The 17,331-nt window shown below is 44.2% G+C and overlaps 1 non-coding gene across 1 annotated transcript; it reads left to right on the top strand.

The window, feature by feature from the left end:
* The first annotated feature begins 2,050 nt into the window (after positions 1 to 2,050).
* On the top strand, positions 2,051 to 2,122 carry TRNAY-GUA. Its single transcript has one exon. It is a non-coding gene; the product is annotated as a tRNA-Tyr (tRNA).
* Positions 2,123 to 17,331: the final 15,209 nt, after the last annotated feature.

Here is a 17,331-nt window from a genome sequence, read left to right as displayed (position 1 = left end):
CTCCCTATACCCACTTTCTTTCCCTTTTCCCGAAGCCCTAGCAGGGGTTGAGCCATCCTTTCCCACATGCGGAGGTTGGATAGACTCCTGAGATGCCTGGGGCTCTCCCTCTGGTCCCCAAAGACTTCTGGGACATCCTCACATCCACCATGTTGGTGTCACCTGCTGTCCCCTGGCTGGAAGTCCATTTCAACTTGGATCTGAACATAGCAGCATTCTTCTTATGAAATAAACATTCCTAGTGACTGGTACTGCAAGGAGCATCCCCAGCTTGCTTCTGCCAAGTAAAACTCTTCATGAAAACTGTTAACATGCAGATGACATGCTGGGTGACACACCGGCCATTTCTACTCTGGGCCTACCAGATTCATTCCAAATGACCACAATGACCATGAAACATCAGAATATCGTTTCAGAAAATTCCTGAACGTGAGGCAGATGCAATGATCTGTAGTTTATTTGTCAAAACATCCAAGTAGAAAGTAGAAAACTCAGTTTGCCATCCAAATGTTTATTTTATGTATCTGAGATAGAAGAAATGGAGGCCCTGAATGTTTCAATTCTTACTTGTTTTTGCCTGAGCTCTTAACTCCCACCTCCCCCAACCCTCCTCAGCTGTAGTAACTGAGGCTGGGTGCCTGACTCAGGTCCGTAAATGTAGGCAGACTCTCCCTGAGTGGGTGAAGCCTGAAGTTCATCTTGCTCCTGAGAGCCTGCTGTGAGCATGAGCCCATGTTTACTGAAAGCCCAGAGGCTTTACCTAGAGGCAGTGGGATGTAGCGGTTAAAGATGAGATCCTGGGAGTCAGAGCTGGGTGGGTTGCTGCCTACTGGCCATGCGATCTTGGGTTGCTTCGTAACCTCTCCAAACTCCTGCTCCCTCTTCTGTAAAATGAAGTTCACGAAGAACTCCTTGTTAAGGTTGTTGCCAGGTCACGGGAGACATTACACAGAAACAAGTTGACTCAGGTTAAGTCCTGGGCTAACAGGGGCTCCTATTACCTTGAACACCTTGATTCCTCCTGTTATGTGCCCCTGTGCCTATGGTTTCTGGCCCAGCCTCCCTCTGAGACCACTGCTCCTCCCGGGGTCTTTTTTGGTCTGACTGATGACCCCTTACCTTGCATCTGCTTGGGGCCCTCCCTGAATTTAGGTGGACCACAGAGAACTATGATGTCACCACCCCCACTGGACTTCAGGTATCACTGCCACCCAGACTGGAACCCCTGGAAGAATGACAGTAGCGGATGGAGCTGAATTGTTCATCCCATTTGGTTAGTGCGGGAGGGGTCAGCTCAGCCTCCAGCCCAGCCTTGTGCAGTCCCACCGTTCTCATCCCACAAGTCAGCTTCCGAAGCATCAGCAGACCGTGTAACCCAACTGCCTGCCTCAGGACCTTCGCTTGTGATAAACATCAGGACTTCAGGGGAAAACAGATCACACATTTGTATGGATTTGTATTTCGAATCATCACAGACATTCGTCTGTCTTTTCATTTTCTGTAGAAGAGGAAATAGCAAAAACCCATCTCATTATAGAAGCCTGAAAATGGATGCTAATCTGTGTGGGTCTCTTGGTGCCGTTATAGGCAAAACTTTGAATTACAAAGGAAAGTGAGAACTTCAGTAGAACAGGTGTCTCTCTGTGTGTGTGTATGTGTGAGAGAGAGAGAGAAAGAGAGAATGACACTTGTCCAGATGGATCTCTTCAGGGAAGGGCCAGCCAAGTCAGCCTTGCACAAACTCTGTCTGCTTCCAGCCAACTGGGAGCATCTCAGGACCTAGTCTTCTCAACAGAGCTGGGTTTCTGGCACATAGTAGATGCTCAGTAAACACTGGACAGAGGTGAAAACTAGGTTCTACAGTGTCAGCTTCCTGAGCCTATCCTCTCTCACGGCAATTTCAAGCATGGCCTACACTTGTCAATTTCTTCTCTTTAAAAAGAAGTGCCTCCTGGGTGCTAGATACTTACTGAACATTTTTTCCGTATACTGTTTTTTGTTTTTTCAGTGTGGACCATTTTTTAAAAGTCTTTATTGAACTTGTTGGGCTTCCCTGATGGCTCAGATGGTAAAGTATCTGCCTGTAATGCAGGAGACCCAGGTTCGATCCCTGGGTTGGGAAGATCCTCTGGAGAAGGGAATGGCAACCCACTCCAGTATTCTTCCTGGAGAATCCCATGGACAGAGGAGCCTGGTGGGCTACAGTCCATGGGGTTGCAAGAGTCGGACACAACTGAGTGACTAGCACTTTCACTGTCACCCTTTCATTGAATTTGTTATAATATTCCTGCTGTTTTATGTTTTGGTTTTTTGGCTGCAAAGGCATGTGGAATCTTAGCTCCCCAGACAGGGATTAAAACTGCACCCCTGCATTGGAAGGTAAAGTCTTAACCACTGGACTGCCGGAGAAGTCCCTCCATGTAATGTTTAGTTCCCTTCTCATAAAAGGACCTTGTGAGGAAGGTATTTTTAGCCTCATTTGGCAAAGGAGGCCGCTGAGACTCAGAGGTGGAAGAGTTATCTTTGGTCACACAGCTGAACAGACACAGAACCAGGAGTCGGGCTTGGTCTTTGCTTAGTTACTCAGCTCTTTTATTTGTATTTAACTTTTGAAGCTCTTGAACCACATCCATTGCAACTGTACAGTCACGTGGTTTTGAGGGCAGAAACCAAGTGTCGTATTTCTTTGAAACTCTCACAGGGTCAGGAGTACCTGATAAAGACTTGTTGATTGATCTCCATAAAAGGCCTTGATAGCAGACAGCTGACCAGTCTCATGACAAACCTTTCTCTTTGAGAACCTTCAGACCCACGAGCTGGCTCCAGGATGCACGGGTGAAAGCAAAGTATTATGTTTGAGGACAGGAGAACCTTGCCAGGAGCAGTGGGCATGAGTCAAGTTCATGGTTAAGGTTCTTAATATTTTATAACCTATGGCCTGTATACACAGAGACAGGCAATCAGCCTGGATTAAAGGAGCACCAGTTAACCCCTAACCATAGCTGGTCACTGCACAGAAGTGGGCCGCCAGGTACTGAAGATTAATTGGTCTGGATTATCAGCCTGCGCACATTAGCTTGCCCATGTTGCCCCAGCTGAAGGTCCCTCAGCTGAGTGGCGTGGCGTGTATGTAGGTCAGGGCAATGGAAAGTTCTTGTAAGGTGGAGGGTTTGTGAGAATGCCGTCTATGTTGTGTTATGTGAGTGTATTAGTTGCTAGAGCTGCCATGGCAAGTCCTCCAGACTGGGTGGTTTCAACAACAGAGATTTGTTTTTTTTGGAATTCTTGAGCCTGGAAGTCTGAGATCAAGGTGCTGGCAGAGTTAGTTTCTCCTGTGGCCTCTGACCTTGGCTTGTCGATGGCTGTCTTCTCCCTGTGTCTTCAAATGATGTTTCCTCTGTATTTGTCTGGGTCCTAATCTCCTCTCTGGATGTGGGGGGTGGGGGAAACATGTGTCCCTGTGGCTGATTCATGTTGATGTATGGCAAAAACCATTGCAATATTGTCAAGTAATCATCCTCCAATTAAAATAATTTAAAAATATAGTATTCATTAATTGCAGGCTTCCCTGGTGGCTCAGATGGTAAAGAATCCACCTGCAATGCAGGAGACCCAGGTTCAATCCCTGGATTGGAAAGATCCCCGGGAGAAGGGAATGGCAACCCACTCCAGTATTCCTTCCTTGATAATTCCATGGACAGCAGAGCCTGGTGGGCTACAGTCCATGGGGTTGCAAAGAGTCGGACATGATTGAGTGACTAACACTTATTAATTAATTTTGTAAAAACATTTATTTATTTGGCTGCTTCAAGTCTTAGTTGTGGCACGTGGGAGCTTTTGTTGCAGTGCGTAGACTCTCTAGTTAAGGCGCTCAGGCTCTAGAGTTTTGCAGTGCATGGGCTTAGTTGCTCCATGGCAGGTGGGATCTTAGTTTCCTCGACCAGGGACCAAACCTTCGTCTCCTGCATTGCAAGGTGGTTTCTTAACCCCTGGATCACCAGGAAAGTCCCCTAATCTCCACTTCTTATAAGGATACCTGTCAGGTTAGACTAGTGGCCACCCTAACTTCACTACCCTTTAAAGACTCTTATCTTTAAAGGCAGTGACGTTCTAAGTCCTGTGAGTTAGGGCTTTAGCACATTAATTTGGAGGGGGGATACAGTTTAGCCCCCCTAACAATGAGAGCATTGATATGGTCACTAAAAAGGCTTATTGTAGATGGATGCCCCACACCCCTGCAGTTGCTATGCTGTTTGGTATTATAAAAGGAGTTGTTTCCTGTTGTGGCTGGCTGGGCCATAAGATAGAGGCGTGTCAGGCAGCTTTAACTTAGGGACCCAGAATCAAAGCTATGCTCCAGGAATTAATAAGGAGAGATGATTCGTATCCTCCAAATCCCAGGAAGCTTTGAAGTGTGAAAGAGAGAGCTGTTAATAAGTGTATGGGGTCAGCAAATAAAGACTTAGGAAGGTCTGGCAAACTGGAGTCATTAGTCTTTTAATTAATAAATCATGTTACCATATTTTTCTGCTCTCCAGTCCTACATTGAGCTAGGTCAGTGTTTCACTTGCATTGAACATACAAGAACCTCTGATTTGTTTGTTCTTGATTTCAAGACATGCTTAACCGTGTTAAAGTTCTTAGTGGCAAGGAACAGAGCCCAACTCTTGACTGCATTGAGCAGAAGTAGAATTTTTATAAAGGATGTTGGTGGCTCGCATCTCTGGGAGGGCCAAGGAACCAGGCTGTGGGGCAGAGTCAGGAACGATGCTCCCAGTTCCTCTGCAGAACTGTCCAGTGAGGCCTCGCTGGGCACACACAGCAGTCTGGGCTTGATATCGCGTATCCTGGATGCTGGGCACGGCCTCTGGTCTGGACAACTGTGCCTGTTACTTGGTTCCTCCCCTGCTCCTTGTATTTCATCCCATTCTCTGCATGGCAGCCAGAGCGATCTTTAAAAACTGCCAGTCATGTCACCTCTCTGCTCCGGTCCTCCCATGAGGTGTGACTACAGACTGGGTGGTTTCTTCTGGCTCTCCTCTCCCTGCCCTTGTCTTCTGCGTTCCTTAGTCACAGGCTCTTCCCACCTCAGTGCCTTTGCATGGCTGCTGAGCCCTCTGCCTGGGACCCTCTGCCCCAGGGGAGCCAGTTTCTGCTTCTGATTCAGGTTTGTACTTAAATGCCACGTTCTCAGAACAGAGGCCTTTTCTGACCATGCACTCCACAGAAACCGTTCCCTCCAGATGACTCCAGTATGATAATAGCACCCCGGGTTATCGCAGCCCTTGCCTGAAACGTTGTCCACTTTTTTGCTTGCACTTTGGGGTCTGTGTCTGGGCTCTGGACTGTTTTCTGTAAGCGCCCCTGCTGTTTCCTGCTCTCTCCTCAGCCCCAGGCCCTGCCCGGGCCAGGGCAGTGCTCAGTAAATGCTGGGCCTCTTCACCCACAAATGTTTGCCGGACAAATAGGGAAGGGGTAGATTCAGCAGAGAGGAAGCAGGGGAGGGGAGTTTGTGTGTCCTGAGGCAGGGCTGGGGGGTCAAACACTCCTTTCTCTACCCGGTCGGAGTGAGCATGAGTTGGCTGATTCTAGGACCCCAGGACAGGGGGAAGGGCCAGCCCTCCCGTGCCCTCTCCCCAGCAGTGGCCCCATCAGGACGCTTCTTCTGCAGAGCAAGCCCTCCTCACGGGCCTGTGGGTTCAGGGAAGGAAGGAAAAAAAGCCTCTGTCTGACTCCAGCTTCCGGTTCCGGGTTAACTGGTCTGGGTGGGGCCTGGGTGTCCCTAGTGGTGAAAACAGCTTCTCTGGTGCTTCTCAGATGGGGCTGAGCTGGAAAAGTGGGCAGAGGGTAGGCCCTTAATTTCCACAGCTCGCAATCCCCTCTGCTCCTGCAATCAGCTTCTCAGCTTTGCTGGGACCATGGTGGATACCCAGGGCCCTCCAGATGCCAGGTAGGGTGCTGGTTCACCTGCAGGATCCTGCTTGGCTGGGTTCTACCGGCTTCCAGGGCATGTGGCTGGGATCTACATCTGCCCCAAAGTATAATATAACAGCCAAGCAGGAGCCTTCGGGTTGATTTTAGTCCCTAGCCAGCTACTTCTGGAGGGCCGTGCATTTCAAAGGTATGGAACTTTCTCAGACATAAGTGGTTATGGTTCCCATTTTGCTAGTGTGATGTTTGCACGTGTGCATGCATTTTCTCTGATGGCCAGAATCCCCCAACCCCCCAGTTGAAGGAGGGTGCAGCAGGGTGGGATCCTCGGGCATAACTGGTTTCCTGCCAAGATACAGTCCAATGGTAATATATCAAACCCTGCTCCCCGGCCTATAGCCCTACATGTGGTATCTCAGACTTCCAAACCCAGCCTGCTTAGGTGCACACAATCAAGTTGTTTTCCTGGCTTTGCATGCAGGTCTCAGATGCCTTTGCTCCTGCATTCAGCATCTTGGCTTTGCTGGGACCACAGTGAATACCCTGACCCCTGGAGGACGTCAGGTAGGTTCTGTCAATTCTGACTGCGTCTGTGGACCAAGTGGGGTCTTGTTGCCCCTCATCTCTGTGTCCTTCTGACGTTCACAGTCCTCTGTCTTCTGGATCCTTACCTGAAACTTTCCAGCAACATAGCCTGAGACTGTTGGTTCCATCCTTGTAGAAACTGTGTCCAAGCCATCACTGTGTCCCTTGCACTTAAATACCTGGCGCTAAAGAGTTGAAGGAATGAATGGTCTCCTACCCTTTGTTCTCTAGTTCTGACTCCAAGCAGTTTCCTTTAATGTGGTTATTTGGGGGTAAGAGACAGGCTTCTGTTTTACCTGTAATGATGTTGTGTGGTACTAGACTTCAGTCCAATAAAGGGCGCAGCAGGGTTCTGGGATAAACCTCAGTAATTCCAGGTTAGACATCTGCAACAATGATAAATTGAATTTATGAGCTGTTATCTCAGTGATTCTTCATCCTGGTTGTACTTTAAAATCACCTGAGGAGGGCTTTTAATTGTAGATGTTGGGTTCCCATGCAGATTAATGGAAACTTGATGCCCGAGGTTTGAGCTTTGGGGATCTTTACAGGTGATTCTGCAGCCCACTGATGGCTGAGAGCTATGTAAGTGTGAGATTGCCAAAATTTTGTGTCTTGGAAACACCAGATTTTCATCTTATAGAAAAGCCTGGGAGTCGGGTTGCTTCTAGCAGGACATTTGGAAACTGCCTGATGTCTTAGAACAGTGGTTCTTAAAATGGGGTCCCAGGAACTGGAACTTCAGTATAACCTGGAAACCGGTAGGAAATGCAAGTTTCTTGTCCCAGTCCAGACCCGCTGAAGCAAAGACTCTGGGAATAAAACTTAGTAGTCTGCAGTTTAACAAGCCCTCCAGGTGATTCTACTGCAGACTTAAGTTTGAGAACCACTGCTTTAGGGCACACTCATGGCACCTGGAGGAAGTCTGCCCTGCGGGGGCAGACTCCCTTCCACCTATGCTGTCTTGACTGGGTTCGTTATCAGGCCCAAATCCACGCATGCAACCGATATTAACCAAACCTCTACAACAGCTGATACTGTTCTAGGCTCTGGAGACGCAAAGGTGAGCAAGTTAAACAAGGTCCTTGCTCCTAAGTCCATTGAGGAGGACAGATATTATTTCAAAACAATAGCCTAATTACGTGATAAATGGTGAAAGCTGCTGTGCAGGAAAAATTAGCTTATGCTGGGGGAGCTGACTTCATTTGAGAGCACAGCCTGCTCCAAGGAAGTGACCTTGGAGCCGGGACCTTAAGATTAGTACGAGTTAGTAGGTGAGGGGCGTTTGTGGAAGAAGAGAGAGATTCAGATGTGGGGAGGGCAGGCGTGGAGGCTGTGCAGTGGGCGACGGCACGACACTGAAGGTGCTGAGAGGCCACTGTGGTGGGAGAAGGGGCGCTGGACAGATGGGCAGTAGGGCAGGGAGCCACGGCGGTAGTGGATATAGTGGTCTCTGGTGTGTGTGTGTGTGTGTGTGTACACGCACACATATATGCATATTATATACATGCATACTATATATATTTGCTGTTGCTCAGTTGCTAAGTTGTGTCCGACTCTTTGTGACCCCATGGGTCGTGACTGCAGCACGCCAGGCTCCCCTGTCCTTCACTATCTCCTGGAGTTTGCTCAAATTCATGTCCATTGAGTCGATGATACCATCCAACCATCTCATCCTCTGTCATCCCCTTCTGTTGCTTTCAATCTTTCCAGCATCAGGGGCTTTTCCAGTGAGGCAGCTCTTCGCATCAGATGGCCAAAGTATTGGGTAATATATACATATTATATACACATTATAATATATATCATATATTTAATGTATTTCTCTATATTATAATAGATATTCTATATACTATGTAATATGTATGTATATATATTATATACATATAGCCCCTATTTATAGTAGATCTATTGATATATATAGTAATGTGTATAGTGACTATGGTATTTACATGTAAGTAATGTGAGTGTATATATTGCATATACATATATCAAACGTGTAGTATATAGTATATAATGCAGCATATATAGTGGCTCCAGTAGTTTGGCCACTGGATCTCCGTGATTACCTTCTTCTCTGGTCACAACCCCTCATGTCCTAGGCACGATTCTGCATCACGACTAACTCCCCAGCCTTGCTGGTTTTCATCCACCAAGTTCACCTCATTTTGCAGTAATGACAGCCCCCAGGAAAAGCCCAGATTGGATTAGTGCAGGGGACTGTTATTTCAGCACCCTGGGGATACACAGCTGGGATTCACAGCTGTCACAAGTCGGTTCAGCCTGACTCCTTTTCTTTAATTATCTAAACAAAGTAACTCCAAGGCCCAGGAAATTTAGCTGGAGTCAGTGCACGGACAACTCAGAAGGCACCAGAGAATAATGAAAAGTTTATGGTTCTCCAAACTATAGTGAAAAGCCAGAATTTATTGATTTGTCCGAGTAGCCCTCTAGAGCTCAGATTTCTCACAGTAATTACTATTTAGGGGGGTTTAAATGCAAATGCTATAGTGTTCCAGTCTCCCTAGGGAATTTCACTTTGTCATGACACTAAGTTTGTGGATCTCTTCCTCACCTCATGTTTTTGAATCAAAATTCAGCTCAGCACTTTGCATTTTTTGAAGAAGAGTAAGGTGCAGTGTGAAATTCCAGGAATTCCTTAGGGAGTTCACAGAGTGGCAAAGGTCACATGTTCTCAGCAGCCTATGAAAGGTGCTCACAGATGCGGCTGAATCTAATATGATGTGAGCATGTGGAGAGAGGGTGATACTTCTGATGTGTGTGTGTGTGTGTGTGTGTGTGTGTGTAGGGTGGGTGATAAATGAAGCATCATTTCCTTCTGGAGAGAACAGGCTTTCTTTCCTCCGTTGATTTGAATTACTCTTTGGACCAAGCAGTTGTGGAAGTGGGTAGGGAAGAGTGCACAGAAAGGAAACACTTGGCCTGTGAGTTTGAGAGAAATGGTAGTACAAGAAGGAGAACACACTCGAGTGACACGAGCTGCAGGAAGATGCTAGAACAAGAACTGGGGATGAGATAAGGCAGGGATCACCTGTATTTGAGAGGGCTTCTCTGCAGAGAGTCATGACGTGATAAAAGTCAAATGAATGGAAATGCAGGTTGAAACTCATCGTTTCAGCATTGGCTGAAATAATAAATATGAGTATCACCCCAATTTTTTCAGATATTGATAATTTTGTTTTGCCAGAGAGGCAGTTCAGCAGTACTTTATATCTGAATAAGCATTTCTGCTCGTTTTCTAGCATATCAAATGGTTTTCATGGTTTTGGATTTTACTGCTTTTGTATTTTAATTCCAATTTACTTTCAGGCATTTGTGACTCCTTTAGTTGCTAATCAATGTGTTCATGAATTCTTAAAATTTTGCCTTTGGCTGTTAGCAAATTCACCATCTGGAAAAAAATGGTTAAAAACGAATCTTTCTAATCACCAGCTCAGGTTTTTTCCTGCCATCCTGAATGCATGTGAAAGCTGTTGGGTCCGTTTTCGAAGTTATTATTTTAAATTGTTAATTCACTTTCAGTTAATGGGGTGACAGCTGTCCCAGTGTGCCTGGGACTGAGGGGTTTCCAGTGAAACTTTGAGTGCTGAAACCGCGAGTGTCCAGGACAAAAGGAGATGGTAGCCATCGCAGGTGGCCATGCCTGCTGGGCAGAGATTGCCAGCTCTACCCCAAACACTCACATTTTTCTTTCATGGTGTCACATTTTTGTCCCTCCAGGGACACACTTCCCAGCCTCCTTTGTGTCCAGGTGTGGCGACGTGACTGGTTCTCATCAATGGCTGTCATGTTAGCAAAAGTGATTCAGAAGCAGGTGCTCCTCGGCTTGCTTCTCCTATCTTACCTGGGTGTTGGCACCTAATGCAGCCTTGGGAATGCCATGCACTGCAAACGGAAGAGCCACTGTGGACCTGGGTTAGTGGTTGACTGCGTGTGGCCAAGGTGCCCCACCACCCACCGTGTCCCCACTGCTGTGGGGTAAACAGGATACAAGCTTCTACTGGGGGTCAGAAGTGAGGAGTCAGTGTTCCAGCAGGCAATGCTATCATAATTAATATAGCTGTCCAACCTTTTAAGCTATTTTTTTTTTTTTTTTACCATTTTGATTGTATATTCTTTTCAAAATTTTTAAAAGACTAGGGAGTTTTACCATACAAGTTTTTTTTTTAAACAGTTCATGATATTCTGTGGGGCTTCCCAGTGGTAAAGAATTCACCTACCACTTCAGGAGACGTGGGTTTGATCCCTGGGTCAGGAAGATCTCCTGGAGAAGGAAATATCAGCCCACTCCAGTATTCTTGCCGGGAAATTGCACAGAGCAACCTAACGTCCATGGGGTCCCAAAGAGTCGGACATGACTGAGTGACTACGATGTTCTATAGTCACCATTTGATATGACTTTTGCTGACAAGTTTAAAGGCTGAAACTCCCCAGTGTGGATTCAGACTCAGTTTGGGCTTTGGCAGAGAATTCTTAGAACAAGAGTGACAGGTGTATCAGTGGGGAAAGGCCTACTGGCAGATTTCTCATTTCAGAGGGCCTGGGGTGAAGGAAGGATATGAGATTACTGCAGGTAATAGTCTTCATTCCATTCAACTTACAACCTAATGCATTCATTATCCCTTATCTGAGTCTCATGAAAACTGCATCTTGACTCCAAATATAGCTTCTCTAAGAAAGCTTAGAAGGGCTGGCAGCTCTGTAAATACCCAGGCTATCAGCAGCCACTTTACCAACCAGAATTCCCCTTAGATTTTTTTTTTTTTAATCTGGGAATAATAGTGCTTACCTTTATGAATTAAATGAGACAATGTATTTTAAAATACCTAGCAAGATTTAAAATGGATAACCAACAAGGCCCTATTGTAGAGCACGGGGAACTCTGCTCAGTGTTATGTGGCAGCCTGGATGGGAGGGGAGTTTGGGGGAGAATGGATACACATATGGGCTTCCAGGGTGGTGCTAGTGGTAAAGAATTCGTCTGCCAATGCAGGAGACGCAAGAGACATGGGTTTGATCCCTGGGTGGGTGAGATTCCCTGGAGGAGGGAATGGCACCTCACTCCAGTATTTTTGCCTGAAAATTCCATGAGATACATCTTTATGTATGGCTGAATCCCTTTGCTGTTCACCTAAAACTATCCCAACGTTGTTTGTTAATTGGCTTTACCCCAATACAAAATAAAAAGTTAAAAAGACAAAATAAGTAAAATACCTAGCAATTCCTGACACTTAGTAGATGCCTTGTAAACCTTTTCTTCCCCCCTTTTCCCCTTGCAAAAACAAAGATGACATTTTCCTCTCCTTTTACTAAGATTCAAATGTTCTAGGGTAGTGAATCCATCTGAGTCCTTGAAAAGCAGATGAGATTGGACGTGCAGGTGATTCATTGTAGAAAAATAGAAGGGGAGAGCAGGAGAGAAGACAGCCTTCAGGCTGAGATGCTGGTCTGCCATCTGGGAGAGGAGAAAGGGTTGGGGAGGAAGAGCCTGAGAGTTTGGTGCAGCTTTGAGATGCTCTTGGCCAGACAACAGGGAGTCCAAGCAAAGACTGCCTGTTGGAGGATGGTGCTTTGGGAGGAGTGGCCTGTCCCTGGTGTCCCCACTGGGCCCAGGCAGCGTCCTGACAGCCCACTATATCCCCTGCAGCAGCTTCTCTTTGGAGGAAAGAATTGAATGGTGCAGTCTTGTAATTACTAGGTATAACAGGGAATCCCCCCAACAAATGCACAGAAAAAAAATCCAACAACCAAAAAATCTCCATTGAGGGTTTCTCATAGATTTCAGGTTAGAGTGTAACTAAACCTTCAAGAGGGCTTCCCTGGTGGCTCAGCAGTAAAAAATCAGCCTGTCAATGCAGGAGACATGGGTTCAATCCCTGGGTCAGGAAGATCTCCTGGAGAAGGAAATGGCAACCCACTCCAGTATTCTTACCTGGAGAATCCCTTGGACAGAGGCGCCTGGAGGACTATAGTCCATAGGGTTGCAAAGAGTCAGACACGACTTCGTGACTAAACAACAACAAACCTTCAATAGCTGAGAAGAACAATCTAGTGAAAAGTCCCGCTAAGAAAGCTTAGATTTTTGTGGAATAGCTCATAGGCAGAAAAAGGCTCCCATGTAATAAAAGTCAAAGTGGTCCGGGAGCCTGGGAATTCGGGGCTGCCTGTCACAAGCTGGGCTCACATCAGGTCCTACAGATGAGCCTGCAATGTGTCACTCCACAGAGATTCCATCACAGAGAATCATGTCTTATGATTAATCCTCCACTTGTAAGGTATAAAATGAGACGTGCCCCTAGGCCTTCAGCAAGTCAGGAGAGGTAGTACTTGAGGGCTTGCAGACTGGGGTGGAGGCAGGTTTGGGGAAACATCTTTTTGTTTTCTGTGCCCCGAGGAGACAAAGGTTCAGAAGAGAGTTAACAGGAGGTTTAGAGACCCAGGGACTTTGTTTCCACCATTTTCCACTGGTTCACATTACATAGCTGATCTGGGTGCCAGTCTTTAGTTTAAAATGGGAGTAGCCCTATGCTGCCAGTTCTAATCTTCTGGTGGGAGACTGGCAAATGCAAATTTTAAATTGATCCTGAATACCAGGTATGAGTCTGGGGGCTGAAGTTTACAGAATTTGTGGGGACGTGTTTTAGAAAAAAGGTAGAACATATTTGAAACAAATTAGGTGAATGGAGAATTAGAAGAATGAAGAAAGAAAGCCCAACAAATTACAAATTGGAAATGCCCAACAAGTATCACACAAATCACAAAACCCAGAAAAATAGTCTTAATATGTTAGTGAACTCAAATACTTGTCCCACCTTTATGTTTCCCCTACTTTTTTTGTCCACCCCTTCTTAGGACAGTGATTTGTGTAATAATATACCAAGATCATGTTATCTTTCTATAGAGAGACTAGAAAGATAATTCAGACTTTCTGTAGCATGATTGATCACAAAGTTTTTCAGAGTTTCATAAGATCAAAATATTTTAAACTGATATATAAGATCAAAATATTTTAAATTGATTTTAAGTTTAAATGAGTTAATACATAAAACATGTGACTTCGTTTCCTGAAGTATAAGATATTTGTGTTAAATTACCATAGGTTTGTGTTTTATGGACACAACCATACTAATAACTTCTGTTCTGTGCAGTTCCCAGGGAAATAAAAAAATAATGTGTGGCATGTTTATAATTGTATTATTGAGCATATTCTTGACAAGAGGACGTCTGTTTTGACTAGGTACCAATGAGAACGGAATTTTCTGCTCACATTTTTACATGTCTGGGGATGGGAAGGATTTTCTGAGACAAGCTTTGGGCTTAGGACATTTCCATCCTTTTTTCTCTGACCACACAAGTATTTGTAGTGTCAGGTACCCCAAAGGGCATGTTCTGATACCAGTATGACCCCTGGCCCTGTGGGCTGATGGGGACCTTTCTGGAAACCGTGCTCAGTGTGATACCAGCCAGGGCTTACAGTCAAGAGACTGTAAAACAACACATAAGTATATTCCACTAGACTCATGCAATGTATCCTCAGCTCAGCTTCCACTTAGTTGATATCTACTGAGCAATAAGTGAAGAACTAAAGAGCCTCTTGATGAAAGTGAAAGAGGAGAGTGAAAAAGTTGGCTTAAAACTCAGCATTCAGAAAACTAAGATCATGGCATCCAGTCTCATCACTTCATGGCAAATAGATGGGGAAACAATGGAAATAGTGACAGATTTTACCTTTCTGGGCTCCAAAATCACTGCAGATTGTGACTGCAGCCATGAAATTAAAAGACGCTTACTATTTGGCAGGAAAGTTATGACCAGCCTAGACGGCATATTAAAAAGCAGAGACATTACTTTGCCAACAAAGGTCCGTCTAGTGAAGGCTATGGTTTTTCCAGTGGTCATGTATGGATGTGAGAGTTGGACTAGAAAGAAAGCTGAGCACCGAAGAATTGGTGCTTTTGAACTGTGGTGTTGGAGAAGACTCTTGAGAGTCCCTTGGACTGCAAGGAGATCCAACCAGTCCTGAGTATTCATTGGAAAGACTAATGTTGAAGCTGAAACTCCAATACTTTGGCCATCTGAGGTGAAGAACTGACTCATTGGAAAAGACCCTGATGCTGGGAAAGATTGAAGGTGGGAGGAGAAGGGGACGACAGAGGATGAGACGGTTGCATGGCATCACTGACTCAGTGGAGATGAGTTTGAGTAAATTCCGGGAGTTGGTGATGGACAGGGAGGCCTGGCATGCTGCAGTCCACGGGGTCTCAAAGAGTTGGATGCGACTGAGCAACTGAACTGAACTGAGCAGTAAAAGTACGATATGAGACCTGTGGGTTGAGGAGGCATTCTAATTTCAGAGGGCTCAAAAATAATAAAATCCCAAGTTATACATTCTCTCTTTTTAATTTTGTTTACTTATTTATTTATTTATGACTGCGCTGGGTCTTCATGGCTGCGAGCTGGGACCACTCCCTAGTTGCCCTGCACGGGCTTCTGATGGTGGTGGCTTCTTCGATTGTGGAGCACAGGCTCTAGGGCGCTTGGGCTCAGGAGCTGTGGCGCACAGGCTTAGTTGTCCTGAGGCATATGTGGGATCTTCCTGACCGGGGTTCAAACCTGTGTCCCCTTCATTGGCAGACAGATTCTCAACCCCTGACCACCAGGAAAGTCCCCAAGTTATACCTTCTCTTTAAAGGCACAATCTTTCATTTATATTTTATTTTTAGAAAAGGTATTATAATTAGAAGTTTGCAAAATTAAAGAGGCACAGAACAGCATACACTGAAAACATTCTCTCCTGTGTTCTTAACTCACAGGTCTGCTCTTCTGAGGCAGCCAGTACTGGTCTCTTGTGTTTCATTTCTCTTCATGCCAACAGTCATATGTGTGTGTACAAGCGTGCATGCATGCATGTATATGTATATAAAATCATATTCATATTTGCATTTAGAAATTTTTACTATATATGTATATCCTTTTTCTCTTTTAAAAAAATCAAGCTTACGATAGGTAACATTCTGCTCCTTGGTTTTCTCATTTAATGATACATCTCAGAAATCGTTCCATACCAGTAAAGATCTTCCCTTTTTACAGCTGCATAATATTCCATTGTCAGAGTTCATTTAGCTAGTACTCTATTAATGGACAACTGGCTCATTTGTGATTTTTCCTATCACTGTAAACAATGCTTCAGTGCATGCAGTATTTCTCACGTGTGCAAGTGTGTCTATAGGATTAATTATTTGATTGGAGTTGCTATTTGATAGCATCAAATACAAATGAGTTTTATCAGATATTGCCTAACTGTCACCCTATAGAAGTTGTACTAGTACCCTCTCTCCTGCTGCACATGACATTGGCTCTTTCCCCACATTCTTACTGATAGTTTGTCCAAAAACTTTTTGATCTTTTCCCATGTAATAGACAAAAAAATGGGATCTAAGCGTGGTTTTAAATATGGATTTCTTTTCTTATGAATGCATCTCTTTTATTATGAATGCACCTTTCCGACCTGTTTGTGTTACTACATCTTTTTCTCTGACCCTCTCTGCCACCACCTCCTCCATTTAAGGACTCTTAAATGAAATGGGTCCACTCCAATTCTAAGGCCAGTTGATGAGCAACATTAATTACCCATGCAATTGGCACCTTTTCACATGTCTCATCTCTTTCTGTTGCTCTGTTGATTTTTCTTATTGATATGTAGGAGTTCTTTGTATATGAGGAAAATCAGCTCTTTCTTTGAGACATAAATTACACATGTTCCTAACCCTCTGCACAGTTTGACATTGCTTATGATGATTCTTATCTTGAGAAATCTCAGGTTTTATGTAACAAAATTTGTCTGCTTTTCCTTTTTGGTGCTATAATCGGGCCTTCCTTGCTCTGCGCCTGTAAAAGAATTCTCTTGTGATTTCTTCTGCTTTATAATTTTATTTTTTACATTTAAATATTTTAACCACCTGAAATCTTTTTTGGTGTAAGGTAAGACATATGGGTGGTTACCCAGTTAATTTATTGTTGTATTTTCCACACTGATTTGAAATTCTTATATAAAATAATTCAAATAACTATTTTATAATAATAAAATTATCTTGAATATATAAAATATAATTATATAAAGTAATTTATATATATATAAAATATAGTTTTTATAAAGTATAAAATATAATTATATAAAGTAATTTCAAATAATTATTTGAAATTATTAAATAGAAATGGAAATCCACTCCAGTATTCTTGCCTGAGAAATTCCATGGACAGAGGGGGCTGGTGGACTACAGTCCATAGGATTGCAAAAGAGTTGGACGTGACTTAGCAACTAAACACAATTTCCTCTTGGTATCTGGGTTCATTTCAGCTCTGTCTTTGATCTGTCTGGTTATTTATGTACTAGATGCACACTGTTTAGTAAGTTTATGTTTATTTTTTCTTTTTCTTTTTTTAAGATTTTTTTTCTTTTTCTTTTTTGATTGCACAGCAGGGCATGTGGGATCTTAATTCCTTGACCAGGGATAGAACCTATGCCCCCTGTAGTGGAAGTGCAGAGACCTAACCACTGGACCACCAAGGAATTCCCTATTCTTATTTTTTAATTTAATTTTTATTTCATATTATGATTTACAATGTTGTGTTAGTTTCAGATGTATAGCTACATGATTCAGTTATACATATACATATATCCATTCTTTTTCAGATTCTTTTTCCATATAGGCTTGCTATGAAATATTGAGTAGAATTCCCTGTGCTATACACAGGTCCTTGTTGGTTATCTATTTTGTATGTAGGAGTGTGTAT

Source organism: Cervus elaphus, chromosome 30 (genome assembly GCF_910594005.1).
Source record: "Cervus elaphus chromosome 30, mCerEla1.1, whole genome shotgun sequence".
Taxonomy (NCBI): domain Eukaryota; kingdom Metazoa; phylum Chordata; class Mammalia; order Artiodactyla; family Cervidae; genus Cervus; species Cervus elaphus.
The sequence above is the reverse complement of the archived record's forward strand: the minus strand, read 5'-3'. Positions and strand labels throughout refer to the sequence as shown.